Genomic DNA, 19195 nt, shown 5'->3' with positions numbered 1-19195 from the left:
GGGAGAAGAGCAGACCCACGCATGGACCAAGTTAACCAGTAAGAGGAAAGAACATATGCAACACTTTAAATGGAAATGAGACTTGTTATATAAGAAGTTTAATTTTCTAAATGTCCTCCTGACAGACTCTACTGATAAGAACAAGTAACCTGACATTCTTCAACTCTTTAAAATTTAAAGTATAGATGAAAAAAATGTGCTTTTGATGGAATAAACATAACCTGTAAATCTGCCAAAGTAATCGATACTTGTCAGACGTCACTCTATTCCAACAATTTCAAGCATTCCATAGCGATGGTGCAGTAACATTTTATTGAACAAGTCAAAAACAAGTCAGATGAACAGATACAGCTTAAGCATTAACTGTGAGTATGAACACTTTAGGAAAAACAATGGATTTTTTTCAAGTGACATTTTTTGCCTCGTTTGTGTGCAGATGGTTGATTAAACATTGTTTTGGTCTGAAGGGAGCAACTTCCAAAGACCTGGCAGCAGCAGTACAGAACTGGTAAGTGATTATTTTTATACAGGATGAATTTGCCCAAGAGTAGCCTTCATTTAACATCAGCTTAAAAAAGTTAAGAAACCATGAGCTGGACATGCTACAGAGGATGGTCTTTTTCAGTGTTTTAGATGTTCATTTTGCTTTATTAGCTAGGTTCTCCCGTGATACTACGTACTTCTGTGAAGCATTTTGTTCAGGTGAGGCCTTGACGCACCACATGGTGGCTTTACAAGAGAAACTCAGTAACCAGGTCCATCATATGAATTCAGTCCTATTACAATAAAACCAACACTACAAAAATCCCCCAAAACCCCCAGGTAGTGGCACAGAGCTATACTTTCTGCAGTAAGGGATAGGAGATACTTCAGGTTTTCATTAAAGGAGTGGTTTTATGATGCAAAGAGGTGATGTGTGGAGACAGCTACCAGCAGTATGCACTGATGAAATATCAGCCCTTTAGTGAACTTACTTGAGCTTTCAGAAAAATACCAAAACCACCCTGCACTTGTTTTTCAATGCATTTTGTCTTATTTCAAGAAATTTCTTTGATATTTAGTTCAGGCTTCAGTGAAGGGCACAAGCTGTCTACCTTTTAGAGGGATTTTTTTTAAGACTGAAGCAACACTGAAAATTTTATTTACTTCACTAGGTTTTCCTTGAGTTAAAAATCCTGCCAAATCTTAGCTTGCCCTGGTCACAGCACAAACAGTGAACTATGGAATATCAACTTCAGACTGTTCCTGTGATGTTAATGTTTTGTATTCCTGTACTTTACATGCCAGGGTACAGACAGCATGTTATCCACAAGCTGAAAGTGTTACCTAGTCAATAGAAACTTCCTAAAATTTACACCAGAAGACTTAAACAAAAATCCCACAGGACCACAGCCTGTCATCCCCTGAAGGCATGTGTCATGATGCTAGACATGATTAGATGTGATAAGAAAAGAATTTAGAAAACACTAAGGATCATGTACAGGAAGCAGCTTCAGGGTTATGCCTTATCAACCCCATCTACTTCTAGCTTTGTAATTAATAAGAAATGGTCAGTCAGACAAAACATACAGGTAGTTCTTGCAGTAAAACTTACATATTCCAAGTTCCAAATAAAAGTATCTCTACTTATAAATGCAAAGCCTCGTTATTAAGAAACTTTAGTTGTTATAAGGAAAAAAAAAAAAGCTGTTAAAAAAGAGCTAGTTCCATTTCTCCCTTGTTCTGAAGGTCTTTATTGACAAATAAATACTTGTTGATGGGTAAATTGCTAGCTAGTTGTTATTCATCATCTTGTGGTGTAAAATATGGATAACTTTGATCCTTGAAGTCAGTTTCTTGCACAGGTTGCTGAAGACCAAGAGAATTACAAGCGACACATCAAATCCTGAAGTGCTTCAACTGCAGCTGATGTTCAAAGGACTGGCATCTCAGGTGCCACTACACTGTTTCTATTCTACTTGAGTACATTTAAAAAAGTTCTTCTTTGTAAACACATCATTCAGGCTGTGCATTACCTCATGAAAACTGGAAGCTAATGCAACAACACCCACAAATTTGGGGCTTGGGTCTTTTTCAAAGCAGTACTGCAGCACAGAGAACTTTTCCACGGCAATTTTCATGCCACATCATCACACATTAAAACTAGCACCAGTGCTAGGCAATGCTTCACTCAAACAAAGCTGTTGTTTAGGACCTCTTCCATTTTGTAGAAACACAGAGGAGTCAACCACTTTTACTGTTCAGCTGGGGCTTGTTTTGACTTACTTACCCTTCACCACTGACTTAAAAGTAGTTCCCAGACTTTTCTCATTTTTATGTATTCCATATCAGTAAGTCCTGTGATTCAGAAAAGTACTTTTAAGAGTCTTTCATTATATGTTGACTTTCAATCCATTTTAACACCTTATAAGAGGTTCAATACCACAGGTCTAACTCCATGTCACCCAATGGCCAAGTTACATCCTGGGTAATGTACATTTCATAGCAATTCTTGCTTCCATGTATTGTGCTTTTGGATAGTCCAGAGGCAAGTAGCATTGTAATCTGCTCAAACCCAAGAGGAGGACAGCAATAAAAGGAACCTCACACAAGGCCCAAGAACCACTTCATTTTTTTCCAATATGAGAGAGGGGAACATCATATTCCCATCAGCAGCTTACTCCTGTAACAAACTGAAAAGCAGCTGTGAACATTAGAGGAGGACTAGAGATATACAATGAAAACCTGACTTTTTTGTGCAATTACAGCTCTTAGGACAGAGAAGACAGCAGCATCACATATAAACAGCTGTATTTAGAATCTGCATATAAATTGAATACACTAGTAACTGGGAGGAAAGACCATGGAAGAGAAAGGCAGGACAGGAAGAATCCTTAAGGAGGTTAAAGTGCTGCCACACACAAATATCCTGTTAAACACTGATAAAGTGTTTGTGTGCCATGTGGGAGAATGTTAATTGTTTACAGGTATCAGAGCTGAAGGACTTGGATGATTACCAGGAAACAGTGCTGAGAAAGTCCACTGTACAATTAAGTAATGAATTGCTGAACAAGGCTCTTTCATTTAAGTCGATCCTGCTAGTTCCTAATGCAATTATTTACCACCAAGGGTTTCCTTTCCCAAGAATGGAATCAAGGAATCAAAATAAAAAGAAAAAAACCTACCAAAAACCCAAACCCACCACTCCTGAAAGAATGTTTTCTTTCTCCTATGGGAAGCTGGGTACAAAAGGAGACAGGCCTTGTTTGTCATAGCTCTAATCAGTATTTGTAGAAGATTGGGGGGGAAAAAAAGCAAAAAAAAAGCCTTCTGGTCTATTTGAGAACAGCTTCAGCACCTGCCATTCAGGTCATTCACTATTAGCACCTCTGTCTCACAGCCCCATCAGAAAGCCTAAAAAGCTATGAACGCTTCATGTTAACAGGACAACATTCACAAGGATTTAGCTGAAAACTCCAACCACATGCCTAAAATTTTGAGAAACCACCATCTTATTTTTAAAGAATATTTTGGTTAAGTTGGCCAGATGCCCAAGTTCTGCAGTGCCAGCAATTCCTCCCCTTTTCTTTTCTGCAGAAAATTTTCTCAATACTGAATATTTCATCCATTCTTCTGCTGTTAGACTAGCTTAATCAAGGTGGAAGGGATCACCTCACACACAGCTCAGTGTGCTTGACAGCTTTGATCCACAAATCTGGCTGCAGGCTGCACAGGCTGTCAGCCTTTCTTGTTTGCCAGGTGAGTCACATCCCTTCCTAATTTGAGGGTCACCCTGCATCCGTGGAAAGATATGGACACTGTTGTTGGAAGGCCCAGTCTATCTGACATTTCAGTGACCTCCTGAGGTCATCTGAAGTCTGAGTGACCTTTTAAGGTTATTAGTAGGATGTGGCGACAGTCACAGCCTGCAAGCCTCTCGGGTTGCTGTTGATATTTGCTGCCCCGAGATGTGTAGGATGTCTCTGCTTCGGCCTGCGCAACTGAAGAACGAGTCTGGACGCTTCGCTTTTCGGTCTTGAGGTTGTTTATTAATTCTTATCTATAAAATTTTCTTTCTGCCCAGTGGAGGTCTGTCCTGCAGGGCAGCCACAGGCACTCTGACTGCCCCTGAGAGGGTATCTTCTTTTCATACTACAAACTACATATATCATATTTACTCTTAATTCCCATCACCTATGTTAGACAGTGCACTTCTATTCTAAACCAATCCCAAAGTGACAACATCACAGCAGAAAATGGAGAACAAGAAGAAGAAAGAAGGACTAGACACACCCCGATTCCTCCATCTTGTCCCCATAACCCCCATACCAAAAATCCTAAATCTACATTTTCATCCTGTGCATATTTTATTATTACACCATTCAAACTTGTGTGACTTTCACGTCCTCAAACAAAGCTGGTAACTTGCTCTAAGGGTCAAAATCAAATCCCCAGGCACTCTGGGCAGCATGCCAGGGTCTCTGAGTCCCCCAACAGGGTTCTTGGCAACTCTGGACATCCAAAAGGATGTGCCGAGTTCCCACACAAGCCAAGCAGGATTACACTGCAGACTTGAATTTAGCAACCTGCCCATCCTTCCTTCAAAAGGAGAACCAACAGTTACTGACTCTGGGTGGCCTCCTCACAATTAATAAGAAAATACATTTCTCCTCCAGTCTCAGGCAGGCCTATCTCACTCCCGTACCTTTAGGACAGGCTCACTTCAGCGCAAAAGCTCCCCAGGAATGAGGCTGATAAGGAAGCACTCCTTTGGCTATCCAGCAGAGCCCATTTCTTCCCACTCTTCTGCCTCTGGGCCTGGTTAAACTAGTTTGGGCAGCTTACCAGGGGCCTAGAGAACCACATCAAAGTGCTTGGATTTCTTCTGTTGTCTGGTGTTTGTGGAGTGGCTGTGAGAAGGCTCCTGCCTCCACCCACGTGCTCAGACCACTTGCACACTTATGGAGCTGCACCTCACATCCTCACCCTGCCAGAGGATCTTCTGGGGACAGCAAACCTGGTGAGGAAGAGCTCGCTCTCCACAGCCCAATGGGCTCCTGCCATTCCCTCCAGCCGGCTGGGGTCACCAGAGGAGCTGTGTCCCTGTTCTCCAGCTCTACCTAGAGTCATGTCCATCTCCTCCCAACAGAAAACATGAAGCAAGATGTCCGGCCAAAAGATGAACATCTATGCAGATCTTTTAGCATATGGGCTGGGACCTTCAGGCTTGCTCCCTTCTCCTTTGGGTTTCGGTATAATTTTGAACACTGGCAAATTAACAGAGGCAAAGCAAGCAGAGGGACAGAAAAAACAGCCAGTTCTTTGGGTTTTCTGCATGGACAGGTTGCTCTCTGTCCTTCAAAACCATTTCCACATCACTCGTATAAAGCAATTTGAGAGAAATTTAACAGCTTTGCTTTTGATGTCACTGTGAGCCAGCCCTTGAAATAGTTTCAGCCTTGAAAACACAGCTAGGCAGAAGTGCTCCCATTGCCACAAGCACAGACAGAAAAGCACCAGCAATCTCCATTACTCTCACACGGCAATGTTGCTTAGCATCATCTCCCGGGATCGGCGGGGCCGGCGCACGGGATTCACCGGGATCAGCCAGGCCGGGATCGGCCGGGCCGGCGCAAGGGATTCACCCGGGATCAGCCGGGCCGGTACACGGTGTTCACCCGGGATCAGCCGGGCCGGTACACGGGATTCACGCGGGATCAGCCAGGCCGGGATGGGCCGGGCCGGGCCGGTGCACGGGCGCCCTCTGGCGGGCGCGGACGGGGCCCAGCCATGCGGCGGTGCCGCCCCGCGCTGAGGGAAGGGCTGAGGGAAGGGATCACACCCGGAGGGACCAGCACAGGATTGAGGGGGGATCTCTGCAAACTTCATGAAGTTCTACAAGGCCAAATGCAACGTCCTGGGTCAGGGCAGCCCCAAGCACAAGTACAGGCTGGGCAGAGAACAGACTGAGCAGGCCTGAAGAGAAGGTGTGTGTTGAGAAGCTCCACATGACCTGGCAATGAGCACTTGCAGCTCAGAAAGCCAAACATGTCCCAGGCTGCATAAAGCAGCGTGGGCAGCAGGCTGAGGGAGGAGATTCTGCCCCTCTGCTCCACTCTGGTGAGACCCACCTGGAATGCTGCATCCAGCTCTGGGGTCCCCAGCACCAGAAGGATATGGACATACTGGGGAGAGGCCAGAGGAAGAGCAGGAAGATGGGAAGACTGGAGCACATCATCTATAAAGACAGGCTGAGAGTGGTGGGGTTGTTCAGCCTGGAACAGAGAAGCCTTGAGGGAAACCTTATAGCAGCTATCCAGTGCTTACAAGAAATCTAGAAGAGATTTCTACAAGGGCATGCAGTGACAGGACAAGGGGTATTGGATTTGTAATGAATGAGGATAGGTTTGGATTATGTATTAGGAAGAAATCCATTATTGTGAAGTTAGTGAGACACCAGAACAAGTTCTCCAGAAAAGCTGTGGATGCCTCATCCCCAGAAGTGTTCCAGGCCTGGTTGGAAGGGCCTTTGAGCAAGCAGTCTAGTGGACATGTCCCTGCCCCATGGCAGGGGGTTGGAACTCGATTTTTAAGGTCCCTCCCAACCCAAACCATTCTACGACAATTCAGCAACTTTTTGTTCAGCTCTGCATTAGGCCACCATCAGAAGTCATATCAACTCCATGGCACCTCCACTGCACTTTCCCCAGGCAAGGAAATAACAAACAGCACATGGTCTTTTTTCCACCAGAACTGTGAGGCCTACACTGGAGACAAATAGCAGCCAGAGCCCTAAAACCAACAGCTGAGCCTTCCAAACCCCACCAGTTAACCAGTACATCTTCTGCCATCTTTTAGTCCGTACTTGGTGTTTGCCTGACCAGCCTTGGCTGCTACCCTCCCAGCTGCAACACCCTACTTTTCCCTGGAGTTACCAGCTGCAAGAGAGGCAAGGCAGGCACTGTCACACCAGTCTGGTTTTCTTTGCAGAGCCAGAAGTGAATTTAGAACCTAAGCCCCATAGTTTAGTGTTAGAGTGAAAATGCCCAGGACTGTACGTTAATTCCATGTACGTTTCATCTATACATTTTCACTGTGACTTTTCTCAAGCATTTTTCCTGCAGAAAGCTGTCACAGCACTGACTTGATAACCATGTACACCTCAGGTTGGTATGCTCTGCCCTCCATGCTGGTAAAGCACCTTTTAGTGTTGAGCAGTCACACAAACATTTCAGCTTTGGAGATGTGGATCTTATATAGTGTGCCTGGTGTACATCCAGGGTGATACAGGTGCAGCACGTGCACACACAATCAGGTGTTTTCCAAAATGTTTCTTAAGGACAAAATTCATAGCTGTACCAAGCTGTGTGCATACTGGGGTCAAATTTAGACATAAGTGTTGCAGCGTGTCCTCCTGATATCTACTTTGTTTCATAAGGTATCACACAACAGGCTAATTTGAAAGTGAGAGCTGGAACTGTTCCACAGGAAAGAAAACTGAGGCTACCAGAATGCTGCTAAGACATCAATGTTACAAAACTGTCTTTAAATAGTACTTTTGGAAGGATGTCAAGAAATATATATTTTCTATGCAGCCTTCCACAGCATACCAATTTTCAGTCAGTTTTACTTTCCTTAAACAGGACACAGATTAAAAGTTAGAGCCTGCTGGCATTATTTAAAATATTGCTTTACTTCCCCACCACACACACTTTTGTCCTCAACACATGAATATTCTTAAAGAGCTTTAAACACTTCCTTAGTGTGTATACAACGACATGGACCTGCAACTGAACAGAAGGATTAATCTACCCAGACTTCTGATCCCATAAATTTTTGCTTTCTGCCACAAAAGACATGGGTGCCAAGCATCCATCTGAGGCCTCTTGTCAGAAAGCTTCACTGTGAAAAAAGACAGCTTTTAAAGATGGCTGGAATAGGTAGTGAACTATACAGTAGTCACAGCTTTTAGCATACTTACATACAAATCAAGATTGCAAGCAAATGGCTCTTGTAAAATTATTAACAAGAAGGACTGATTTCTAAGATTTACCTTGGGCTTATTGCTGCTTCCAGAACAGATTTCTGTCTTGGAGATGCATTGCACCATCAGGTGTGTATTTGGTGGTGACAATTCTCCAAAAGTACCTATAAACAGATTCAAGCTCTGGATCCCCAAAACCATCTCCATTTCCTGAGGTCACATCTTACACCACCAGTTTCACAACAGGCAGAAAGTCTTAAGTTTTTTCAGAGCCTTTAAGTCATCAACTTGATAACATGTTATTATCTTTGATTTGTTGAACTAATGACAGAGCCAGAAGCATGCTCTTCTATTCCCACATGTTTTCCAATAGAAGCCACTTCATCCATAAACCTGATAAGGTGCTTTGTAAGATTTCAGTCTTTCTGCAAGCTTGCTGTATATACCAGTCTGTGTTAAAGACTAATTTTGCTACAGTCTCATATTCTAACCACATAACCTTTTGTTTCCCTTGTACCCAAAAATTAATTTTGTACACCAAACCTTATGCTTTGAAAATACTCCCAAAAGTAGTTTCTGTTCCAGACATGAACAGAATGCATGAACAGACATGCATTGCAGCCTCTACAATTGTAACTTTCAGAAGAGCTTTAAAATGCCCCCAAAATGGTAAGACAGAATGAGTCAAAACCGTAAGAACATCAGGAAGGTCACCTGCACTTCTCTGCACTTGGGAGACTGTCAGTTCCCTACTTCCCAAGGATGGCTCTATCTAACAAAGCTGAGAAGTATCCAGCTTCCAGCTAGGAAAAGCACATTGAATTGACATGAATCCCTATCAAACACTCTTCTCTGCCCCCACCATCCTCACATCAGATGCAGACAAGCACCACTGCTCATGACCACAGCAGCAGTTAACAGCACTTCTCTGCCTCCACCATGCCACCTCCCTGTCTGACAGCTACACTTCCAAAAAGCCATAGATAAAGCTACCATGAACTCACTATGATAAACCATTTTCCCTGTGGTAAGTCATGCAAAACCTATCAAAGACAAGGAATAATTCACTACTGGAATGAATAACTGTCGTCAAGGGGTCAGAAGCCAGTTTCACACCACTTCTGTGCCTGCAAAGCCACACTGGATGTGTGAGACTGCATCACTCCAACCAGTGCAGCACAGCAAACTTCAGTGACATCTGCTGTCCCTGATACATAAGGCCACCACATAATTAGCTAGGCAACCTCTTGACTTTCTGGGGGGCTGGCGGACAAAAATGGAAGGGGAAAGCTCAATGACTTAGGAGGTAAACACCACAGGGTTTTTTTTACCCTCATCACAATAAAATTGGAGATAAAATTTAAGGGATATACTAAGTGAACTCCAGATTTAAAGAGACTCTCTTGTGGACACCCATGATTTGCTATTCAAGCAGAAAACAAAAATTCAAATACACCAATAAATTTACTCCAAGTCTGAATACATTACAAGAGCCAACTACTACATGGGCGTTTTTTAAACTATAGAAAGAAGTAGTCAAAGCAATGTTTCACTTAGGTAGAGAAGGTTGCATTAATTTCAAAAACTAAATAAAGTTGGAGTCTGTTGCACTGGTTAATGAATGAGGTGACTGTTCTCAAAGATATCCACACATGTACAGATCACAGCTACCATGAACAGTTTTTACAGCACTGCTGTATAATCTCATTCAGTTATTTGACTACTGATGGTAATTAAGGACCATAATCCATTGCCAAAAAATAAACAAATGTGAACAACCACCAAAACTTGGGCAATAGAAAAAAATCATGTGTAGATATTCCAGGCTTCTTCCAAAGTACTTCAGTGTTTAGAGAAAATTTAAAGTTATAATAAGTTCTTGAGCATGTACAAAATATAAGAATGGAGCTGAACACTTCACAAGCACAGAAAAAACAACAGTAACTGAGAAAATATTGTTTATATAGAATTAGTATTTTGAACCTGGATAATGTGGAACAAGATTCACAGATTAGAACTACTGAAGCAAGAGAAAACCCCAAAGTTTAAGTAGTACAGATAGAGCCAATCCAGCCTTCTTTCCTTTGGGGCCTGCACAGGAATACAGCTATACCCCAGACTTTCTGCAGGATCTGACTCTAGTAAGGTAAGTACTTTACCATGCACATTACTTATTATGTACCAAAATTGACATAGTAGTACCAAGGTATTAAATTAAAGACATGTGCATCCTGATTAGGGGTACTGGCTATGATGTATTATATATGAAAATGAAACATTATGTACAAAAAGTATCAAGCATAGTAACTGATATCTACAAACTAAAGTCACAGTGGCACATTGAACAATTTTAGGTTAACCAGACTCACTTAAAAATAGAAACCAGAGGCTGGGCTCTTCTCTCACCCCATTTTACATGTCTTTACGCCCATTGATTTCAAGTGGAGTTCTTCACAATTTATGCCATTGTGAGATGAGAATCAAGCCTTGTGTGCTTGAAAGGAAACAGCAGACATGTTTCCCACCAGAGTGTAGGGGGAGATTTTAAAAAAACATAAGTATATGAACTGTGAAACCGATAGAGTACACAAGCAAAGGCAGGCAAAGAGGCTCTAGTTGGGGGTGAGGAAGAAGAGAACTTGCAGCTTACCCAGGGGTTTTGTTGATTGCTTGCTTGTTTTTTAAGACTTGGGACTGATATTAGTAAGTCAGAAGACCAGTCAGTAAATAGGCTTCTAAAAACCCAAAAATATATTTAGCGAGAACTATTGCATTTTTTTCAGACAGACATGATTGATTTGCATTTTCCTACAATTATTCTATAAAATGAGGAGCACACCATTTTGTCTGTGGAAGACACAATTTTCCATTCCTAGAAAGGGGAGATCTGACCTATTTGCATCACCAAAAACAGGGCCCAATGATCATTTATACCCAAGCCAATGATCTTCCGAAACACTTCAGGATCTTCTGCACAACTAATATTACAGCGGTTAGAAAGAGTAACACTTCAGACTGGAATTCAAGTCACACAAAGTCCTACATATGACATAGGTGAAAAAAAACACTTCACAGTTTGGAGGTATAGAAGAATAGAAGCTACAGCTTTATAGTAGATGTTCTTTTAGGCTTTTCTTTTTTTTCCTTGGTAGCAGCGTGTGGTTAGGAAGCTCCTCTTTCACCACCCCACTGTGCACAAACATAATCCTTGTACTGATTGGGCTGATTTGGGGAAGCTCACTTAAAACCAAGAAGCAAGAAAACCCCCAAATATTTTCAAATTATCTCTGTATCTTCACTTGAGGTATGCCTGCACAACGATGTGAGAGTGCAAGGGAAACAGCTTGAGTATTTTACAGAGGGAATACAGACTTAATTAACTGTTTTATACATCATAGAAATGCAAGATTGAAATAATTCATATTTATTCAGAGTCCAACACTGACAGAATATTACTGTAACTGTTTGTAAATGCTTTTCCCCCACTTTCACTCATATGCACAAGCCCTGTTACAGCTCACAGCAGATTTTAAGTCACCCCCCAGCACTCCAGCAGGAAATGTGCCAACAGTTTCCTTTTAAAAACAAGTCTAGATTATCTGCTCAAAATTGCATTAAATATCAGCCGATTTAGTACACAACAAAGCAGGATGAAGGTAAATGCAGAGAATTGCATAAAGGAGGATGACTTCTACCTAGAAAAAAATGTTGCATAATTGAAGGTGTACCTGGCTGATCTTCATGAGACATGTTCTTTCAAAGCATAAACCTCCTTCCAGAGGCCCTTACAAGATGGAAAGGGACCCAAGAACAAATACATGTGCTTGAATACCCAACTTTGTTTTGCGCCTAGCATTTAGATGTTGAACAGTGACTTATGCATCAAAGTTTGGAAAAAACTCAAAAACAAGCCTTAAATGAACACAAGCCTGCTATCACCCCAGTCCCTGAATAAATCCATTACGTATACCTGAAAGAGCCATCATATTGTCAGTACCTCTTGACAGCATTAGCTCCAGGCTAATAAGACATCCACTAATAGGTAAGAAATGTTTATGCACAGCCACAGCACAATATGAGACAGACAGGGAGACATTAAAAAAAGCAATATTCCAAAATTACAGCCTAAAAGGTGGCAGACTGAGAACTAGACAATAGACTGCTGTTGGGGGACATTTTGCAAAGGAATCTGAAAAGTAATAAATCTGCAGCAATGAAACAGGTGCCTGTTTGTCACTGTGGTCATTTCAGTTCAATCAAATAAAGGGATTGTTCAATTTCAGTATTTTAACAGCTACTCTAAAAACATGCAAGCTGTTCTTGCAGGAAATCAACAGTTTTATGCAACTGGGAAATCATATATTGGGAACAAAATGGGGTATTAGCCTAGATCACTGAACTTCACCTTCACACCATCTGAAACCCCCAGAGTACTGTCCAATCAGATGGGCTGTGTGAAAGGTTGGGTGCAAAGCTTGACATTAACTGGACTGACAAACAGCTAAAGAAACCACGGAGCTCAGTAATCTACTCTGCAGCATCCTTTGCTGAGAGTGCTTCTACATCTTGATGGCAGCTCATGGTTGAGCACAACAGCAACACATAGGCCTGCCTCTTACCCTGCAGACATTCTTACTCTGGTACACTGCTTCCTTCCCCAGGGCCTCCCAAGGACAGGCCAAGACCCTGTAAAAAGGGACTCTGGGATCTCTCTGTGGAGAGCTGCTGTAACACAGCTGCTTGGGTGTTTTTTTTTTTTTTTTTTTTTTTTTTTTTTTTTTTTTTTTTTTTAGGGAGTCACATTTCTCCTGAATAGTACTGGTACCTCCCAGCATATATCTGCTGAAATCCAAATCTACACCAAGCTGCTAAGAGAACAGAACAAAGCTGCATCCCGAGTAAATAACATCCTCATGAGGCTGGAAGTTTTTTGGTACCTCATAACAGATGAGAGCCTGGTCTGCTTTCTACATGTTTGGCAGTACTCTAAGACATTTGCTGGCTATTGGCCTGCCAAGCTGTTTAGGCTCATAAGTTTCTCTGCACTTGCTTTATACTATTAATTTTATTAAATATAAACATATCCTTTGTATATATTTTTCTCATATTCCATATGCACATAATGAGCTCATTTCAGTCCAAAGATGAATGAAAACTCAATATTTACCACACAGATCCACTATGCTTTGCAAACAAGACTGGAAAAATGCCCTCTCACAATGAAGTTATCCATACCATCCTTCTGATGAGCAAAGCATGAGGAAACAGTTCAAAGCTCTTGGAAAACCATATGTATACTTTTACAAAGGACATCTGCAATTCACCAGTGAGGTTCTAGACCTAGCATAATTTATTTAGCAGTTTGTATACAGAGATGCAAATATGCAAGGTTCAGACATTTCTTTAGCACCTCCATAAAATTAATTTTAAAGTATATAAATATTCATACTTTGAATAGTCATCTCAGCATGCGAAGCTTTAATTTTTATATGAAAATACCAATTCTGCAAAGAGTCTGAAATGAAGTAAAAATGTAGTAATCCTAAAGTATGCACACAAACACATGCAATTTCTTTACATAAACACTTCTGAACTTCTGGGTGATTAACGCTTGATTACAAAAAGAGATCCTTAAAAACTATCTTCACTAATCATGAACTAATTTTTAACATACTTGAAAACAAGTCAGGTTTTACTGCTGTTAGACAAGTTGATCCACACCTGAAAGCACAAGGTGGCTTTCAATTTCTGCCGTGGTTATTGTGTGTCTCTGTTGCTACCGAAATGGGCCGTGGGTGAGGGCAGTGTCCACCAAGCCCAACGGGTTGAGCAGGAGTGCCGGGGTGTCCCAGCAGAGCCTGCTGCTGAGCCAGCACCACCCCTGTCACAGGAGCGTACCTGGCTCATGGTGACAGCAGGGACAGCAGAACGGGTAAAGCTGAGCAATTACAGCGCCCCTGGCAGAGGTGGCTTACATGGCTCCAGCAGGGATCACAGGGATACAGGAGGAATGTGTGCTTTCAGGAACTTTAAGGCACTTGTCTAGATATGTTTAAAGATTCAGAGACAAGTCTTTTATATCAGTCTTTTTAAGACTAGTGAGAGAAGATGCAGCTTTCCTACAGAACAAGAGGGTGCAGTCTTACCACCCAGAACGATCCAAGGCCTAGATTATTATATTCATAACTGCATGCATGCTCTCATTTTCTTTTTTAAACATTCAAACACATTCAGAAATGAAGATGTTTGGACAATGAAGACTCTCAAAGAAAATTTAAGGGACTAACATCACCCTGCTTAAAAAAAACCCCTGTAAGTTTTATTATAAACATCATGATACTGACATGCAGATTTTTAATCATGCCAGTTGCAATTATACAAATCAGTGTTCCAATCCACAGAGAAGTCAGTTTTCATATACACCACATTAACACAGACATTAGACAGGATTTGGCATGCTGCCGACAGAGAAGCTAGTTCTGGAATCATGCAATATTAAGTCTGGGGTTACTTGATGCAAGATTAGAAGGCAAAAAACTCAAAAAGGTGGTTACAAAAACATCACAGGAAACAAAATTATTTTGTTTATTATTAAAGGCAAGCAATTATATTTCAGTATCTGGATTGCAGCTGAAAATGCTTTTTTGGCATGCAACCACTCCACAAAGCTAATATTGAGTGTAACTGGAAGCATTAAAAAAAATTCTTACTAAAGTCAAAGATGGTAATTGCAAACTGCAGAATCTGTCCTTAGACAAAAGTGGGGCAACTGAATGAAACTTATTATATCTGTTACAGACACAAACCTACAAGCACACTCCACAATACTCTTGCACCTTAAGGAGGGGACAGGAGAGAGAAAATGATGGAGAGAAGTACACAAGACAGAACAGCAAGAGATATCAGGTACTATAAATCAATGTTTTGCATACAGACTTTAGACAGGAGTACACAGCTTTGGTACAGAACAACTGAAAAAGGTTCCAGCATTTGTTGATATGTAATCCACTGCAAGTGAAAGGTCTACCTGAGAGACTGTCTACCCCAGGTTTACTACCTAGCAAAACATTGGGCTTGATAGGTTCATAATGATCTTGAAAAGCAACTCACCAACCTTAAGGCTATATTAAAGAACTTTTAAGAAGACCTCCAGGCAGGGTTCCAAGAAAAGGTAAACCAGCAAGAAGCTGTCATTTACAGACCCTTTAAAAAATACTAAAAATGTTTGTGTTGGCTCTTACCTCTTGTATATGAGCACTTCACTCATTTTGTGCATTTAAAAAAAAGCCTCCTTGCACAAAAACATGCTTGAGGAATACTATCAGTTTGTTCTGAGAAGTGAAATGCTTGCTCTTTTAGTTCTGCTAAAAATATATAATGTATTTTGTGAATATTATAAAAAAGCAAAATACAAAGAGGAAGAGTTGTAGCAGACCACCTGTGAAATTTTCTTCAGTAGCTGGAAATATCCTTTGTCAATGAACCAGCAGCCAAGGAGCTGTTTCTGAAAAAAAGCATGTAATTTTGGCAAACTGATCTGATAGTCTATCTGGGAATTTCTGCCAGAAATGCCATGACTTCAGTGCACTATTACTTGAAAAACATGTTTCTTCCCATCATTCTTCAGCCATAAGGTGGGAGGAGGAAAAGATGAGCAATAGCTGTGCTGTGTCCTTCCAAGCTGGTTCTTCCCATTATACAACTCCTAATCCAAACAATTTAAGCACACAAGTAAAAGCTACTCATTTCTGTAAACATTTCCAGGAGCAGGACCTAAGCTTGCATGGCTTACACCAAGCATATACTAATGGCTAGAGCTAACCTCAAGTTTACTTCTGTTTAAACAGCATAAGCAAAAACCAGTGCTGGCCAAACTGAAGCTTAAGCCTTAATACAAGGGGGTAAACTGAATATTGATATAAGCCACTTGGTGACTAGGGAACCATCTCAATCCAACATTCTTAGTGCAATATTGTATCATGCAACAGTTTTCCCAGAAATATAAGTGACCTTTCTCAACATTTAAAAATAAAAAGTAATGTTTCAGAGCATGCTTTTATATCCCAGCAGCAGGGATCTCTTTACTTTAGGGTAACTAGTCACAGAAAACAGAAACACAACCCAGCTTGTTTGTTTGTTTTAAATGAAATTCGTCACTGCACATCCAATTAATTCTGGAATGCATAAGACATGGCACCCAAGCAAACAGAGGCTTTCAATTTAAGAGCAACTTTCAGTCTGCCCTGTTAGAAGCTGTGTATAGCAGTAATTGACAACGTATTTATTACGCAAGATTCACACGACAAAGGGAAGGACTTTTAGGCTACCATACAAAGGCTTCCAGCACTAGAAAGGGTCAAACCAATCTGCAAAAGCATAGCGTGAAGCAAAGCAAATGACTCTAAAATGTAGACATTCATTAGCATAGAAAAGTTTCACAGGAAAACAATGACAAAGACATCCTATTTTCATATGCTAATTAATTAAATATTATTTAATGCATTTAATCTCTTATTATAACCATAGGGGGAGACAGACCAAACTCTTGAAGTTCCAAAAAGCCAGGTCATTAGTGTGCCAAGTCATTCTTCAGATCTTTTCCTTATATACAAATTTACATTCCCAACTCATAACATATGTAAGTAAAACTTGACTCCCCCTCCCACCCCCTCCATTTCTCCTTCTTTGGAAGGCACTTGCTCTCTCTTGCTCCTGTATTTTAAAGTCTTATTAAATGCTAGAAATAACTCATTTGCTAAGGGAAAAAAAAAACAACCCTAAAAGCACAGAAGCCATTTTGCCAAAGGCCTGAGTTAAACACCCCAGACCCTCTAAGATATAGAATAAGCTAGCTGAAAATGAGATTAATAACATTCTTGCACATGTGCACAAAAATCCACACAGTCTTGAAGTTCAGATGACATTTCTAGCCATTTCTTGCCTTTCCAAACAAGAAAGGGATTCTTATGTTTACATAAGTTTCTCCTTGCTTAATAAATCTTAAATTGAAACAGATTTTTTTTAAACAATTACCTTTTTCAGAGTTATCATACTACAGGATATTAGGAAAAACCAGACTCTCCTGTTGCTTTTACCCACATCTGACTCCAATCTTAATAGTTTAGCTATTAACCCTGTACGGTCCTCACACACACACCTTGCCCAGTTGATGTTAAAATTTTTATATGACTGATCTGGGCTTACTCATTACAAACCCTTTTGTTGTACAGAAAGAGAGCAGCTCCACGGACCTTGATTTACAGGACACAATTAACTGTGCTGTTGGCAGAACTGCACCAGCCCAGCTCATCCGGGGCTCTGCAGGCAGAAATGAAAGGATCTGTCACTGCACCAGGGTAACGGCTCTCTCCATCTCCTTGCCTTTCCACTCCCTGTCCAAGCTCATTCTGATCTACTCACGTCTTGGGATGAAAACCCGGCCACTGTAATATACCTGTCTTGCAAAGAAATAGTACAAATTGCTTTAATTCTCCCCAGAAACAGCAAGAACTACAGCTAAAGGGGAAAAAAATCCCATCCTACTTGACAAATCACAGTACTTTAGAGTTTGCCGTGCAAAACATGCAGTTTAAAGATCTCAGTTACCAGCTAAACAATGATGGCAAGGAGTTTCGCAACAATAACGCTAGTAATTTATTTATGCCTTTTTTTAGGTTTTCTTTAGCGTGTTGGGAATATGCATTGTTAACCATTAAATTTCGCTGTATAAACATTTCTCAGCGAGCCCGTAAAATCCCCCTCGCTGCGTTTCCTCGCTCTCCAGCTGACAGCATTTAGAAACTCCGGCACTGGTGGGTGCTTTATTTGCCCCCCCCCGGGCCGCCCCCGCTGGGGAACACTGAGAGATTCCTGTCAAAGGCCAGACCCAGCCGTCGCGGGCTCGGAGCACAGCGAAGGCGTCTGGACGGAGCCCAGCCCAGCCGACTGATAAATGGTGGCTGCTGGAGTTTGAAATCCCGCGCTGGGCGCAAATATTCTGGGAGAAGGACCCGCGGATCCATCGCCCTTCCCGAGCTCTCTTCGTTAAGAAAGGAAAGCACAAACACATACTTGAGCGAGGTCCGTGGCTGCAGGGGTGGGCGTGGGGAGCACCCCCAGTTAAAGCGGACAGCGCGGCAGACGCCGCCGGGATGGCAGAGCGAGGTTCCCAGCTCTCAGGGCAGGAGAGCGCCCGGAGGCGGACGCTTCGCCCGGGATAAGGGCGAAGGCGGAGGCTGCCTGGAAGGGCCAGTTGCCACGCACTGACAGGCAACAGCTGAGCTCCAACATCTGCACCCTCACCCAGACCGGCGACCGCGGCGCGCCGCTCGCTCTGCTGGGCGCACCGAGCCGGCACGGCGGCGGCGCCGCGACACCTTCCCCCGGCAGCGGGACACCCTGCGCCCCCCACGGCTTCCCCAGCTCTCCCGATTCCGCAGCCCCGTCCGACAACTCCGCGCAGGACGGCGCGGCGCCAGCGGCGCTGACGAGCGCCGGCTCCGGGCTCGGGCGGCTCCTCACCGGCGCGCCCTGGCGATGCGACCCCGGGCAGGGCGCAGGACCCCCGCCGCACCGCGGGAAGCGCTCCGCCGCCAGCGGCACGGTGCCAGCTGCGGACGGCGCTCCGCCAAACCCGCCGGGCCCTCCGCCGCAGGCTGTCCGTCAGTCGCCACCCCGGGGAGCCTCCACTTACCCTCCCCGCAGCGCAGCCGGACCACGGCGACGTATTCCCGGGAGGCGGTGTGGTCCGTCACACAGACGAGGGGGGGAGGCGGAGACCCGGCTCTGTCCCACGCAGTCAGCGCCAGCGGGAGACGCGCATCTCCGGCAGCGCCGCGGACGGACCGCCCGGAGCCTCCTCGGCCGCCCCGCCGCGACTGCCCGAGCCCTGGCGCTCCCCGCCCTAATGGGGCTCGGCCGCTCCGCGCCCGGGACGGCGCCGGCCGCGCTCCGCCGCGCCCATTGGCTGCCGCCCGCAGCGCCCGCCAATCGCCGTGCGGCCGGGGCGGCGGGCGGTGCGCGGGGCCCGGCGGGGCGGGGCCGGCGGCGGGGGCGGCTCGGGGCGCGGGGAGCGTGCGGGGAGCGCGGCGTGAGGAGGTCGGGAAGGACCGGGAGCAGCAGGGCACCGGCGCGGTCTGCGCTCCCTTTCCCTCGGTGCGACGGAGCCCTGAAGCCGCTGGCGTTCAGCCAGGGAGCGGGACGGGGAAAGTTAATTAGAAACTCCTCCCGCTG

General features: G+C 43.6%; 1 protein-coding gene across 1 annotated transcript in view; it reads right to left on the bottom strand.

Annotated features, from left to right (window-relative positions):
• The window catches only part of PRICKLE1 (prickle planar cell polarity protein 1), a 70184-nt gene extending 51387 nt beyond the window's left edge, over nucleotides 1-18797 (bottom strand). The window contains exon 1 of the mRNA XM_005480528.4: nucleotides 18657-18797. The gene's annotated coding sequence lies outside the window, so the exon portion shown is untranslated. The remainder of the gene's footprint in view (nucleotides 1-18656) is intronic.
• Nucleotides 18798-19195: the final 398 nt, after the last annotated feature.

This window comes from Zonotrichia albicollis, chromosome 4, assembly GCF_047830755.1.
Source record: "Zonotrichia albicollis isolate bZonAlb1 chromosome 4, bZonAlb1.hap1, whole genome shotgun sequence".
Taxonomy (NCBI): domain Eukaryota; kingdom Metazoa; phylum Chordata; class Aves; order Passeriformes; family Passerellidae; genus Zonotrichia; species Zonotrichia albicollis.
This window is presented reverse-complemented; position numbering and strand designations above follow the sequence as displayed.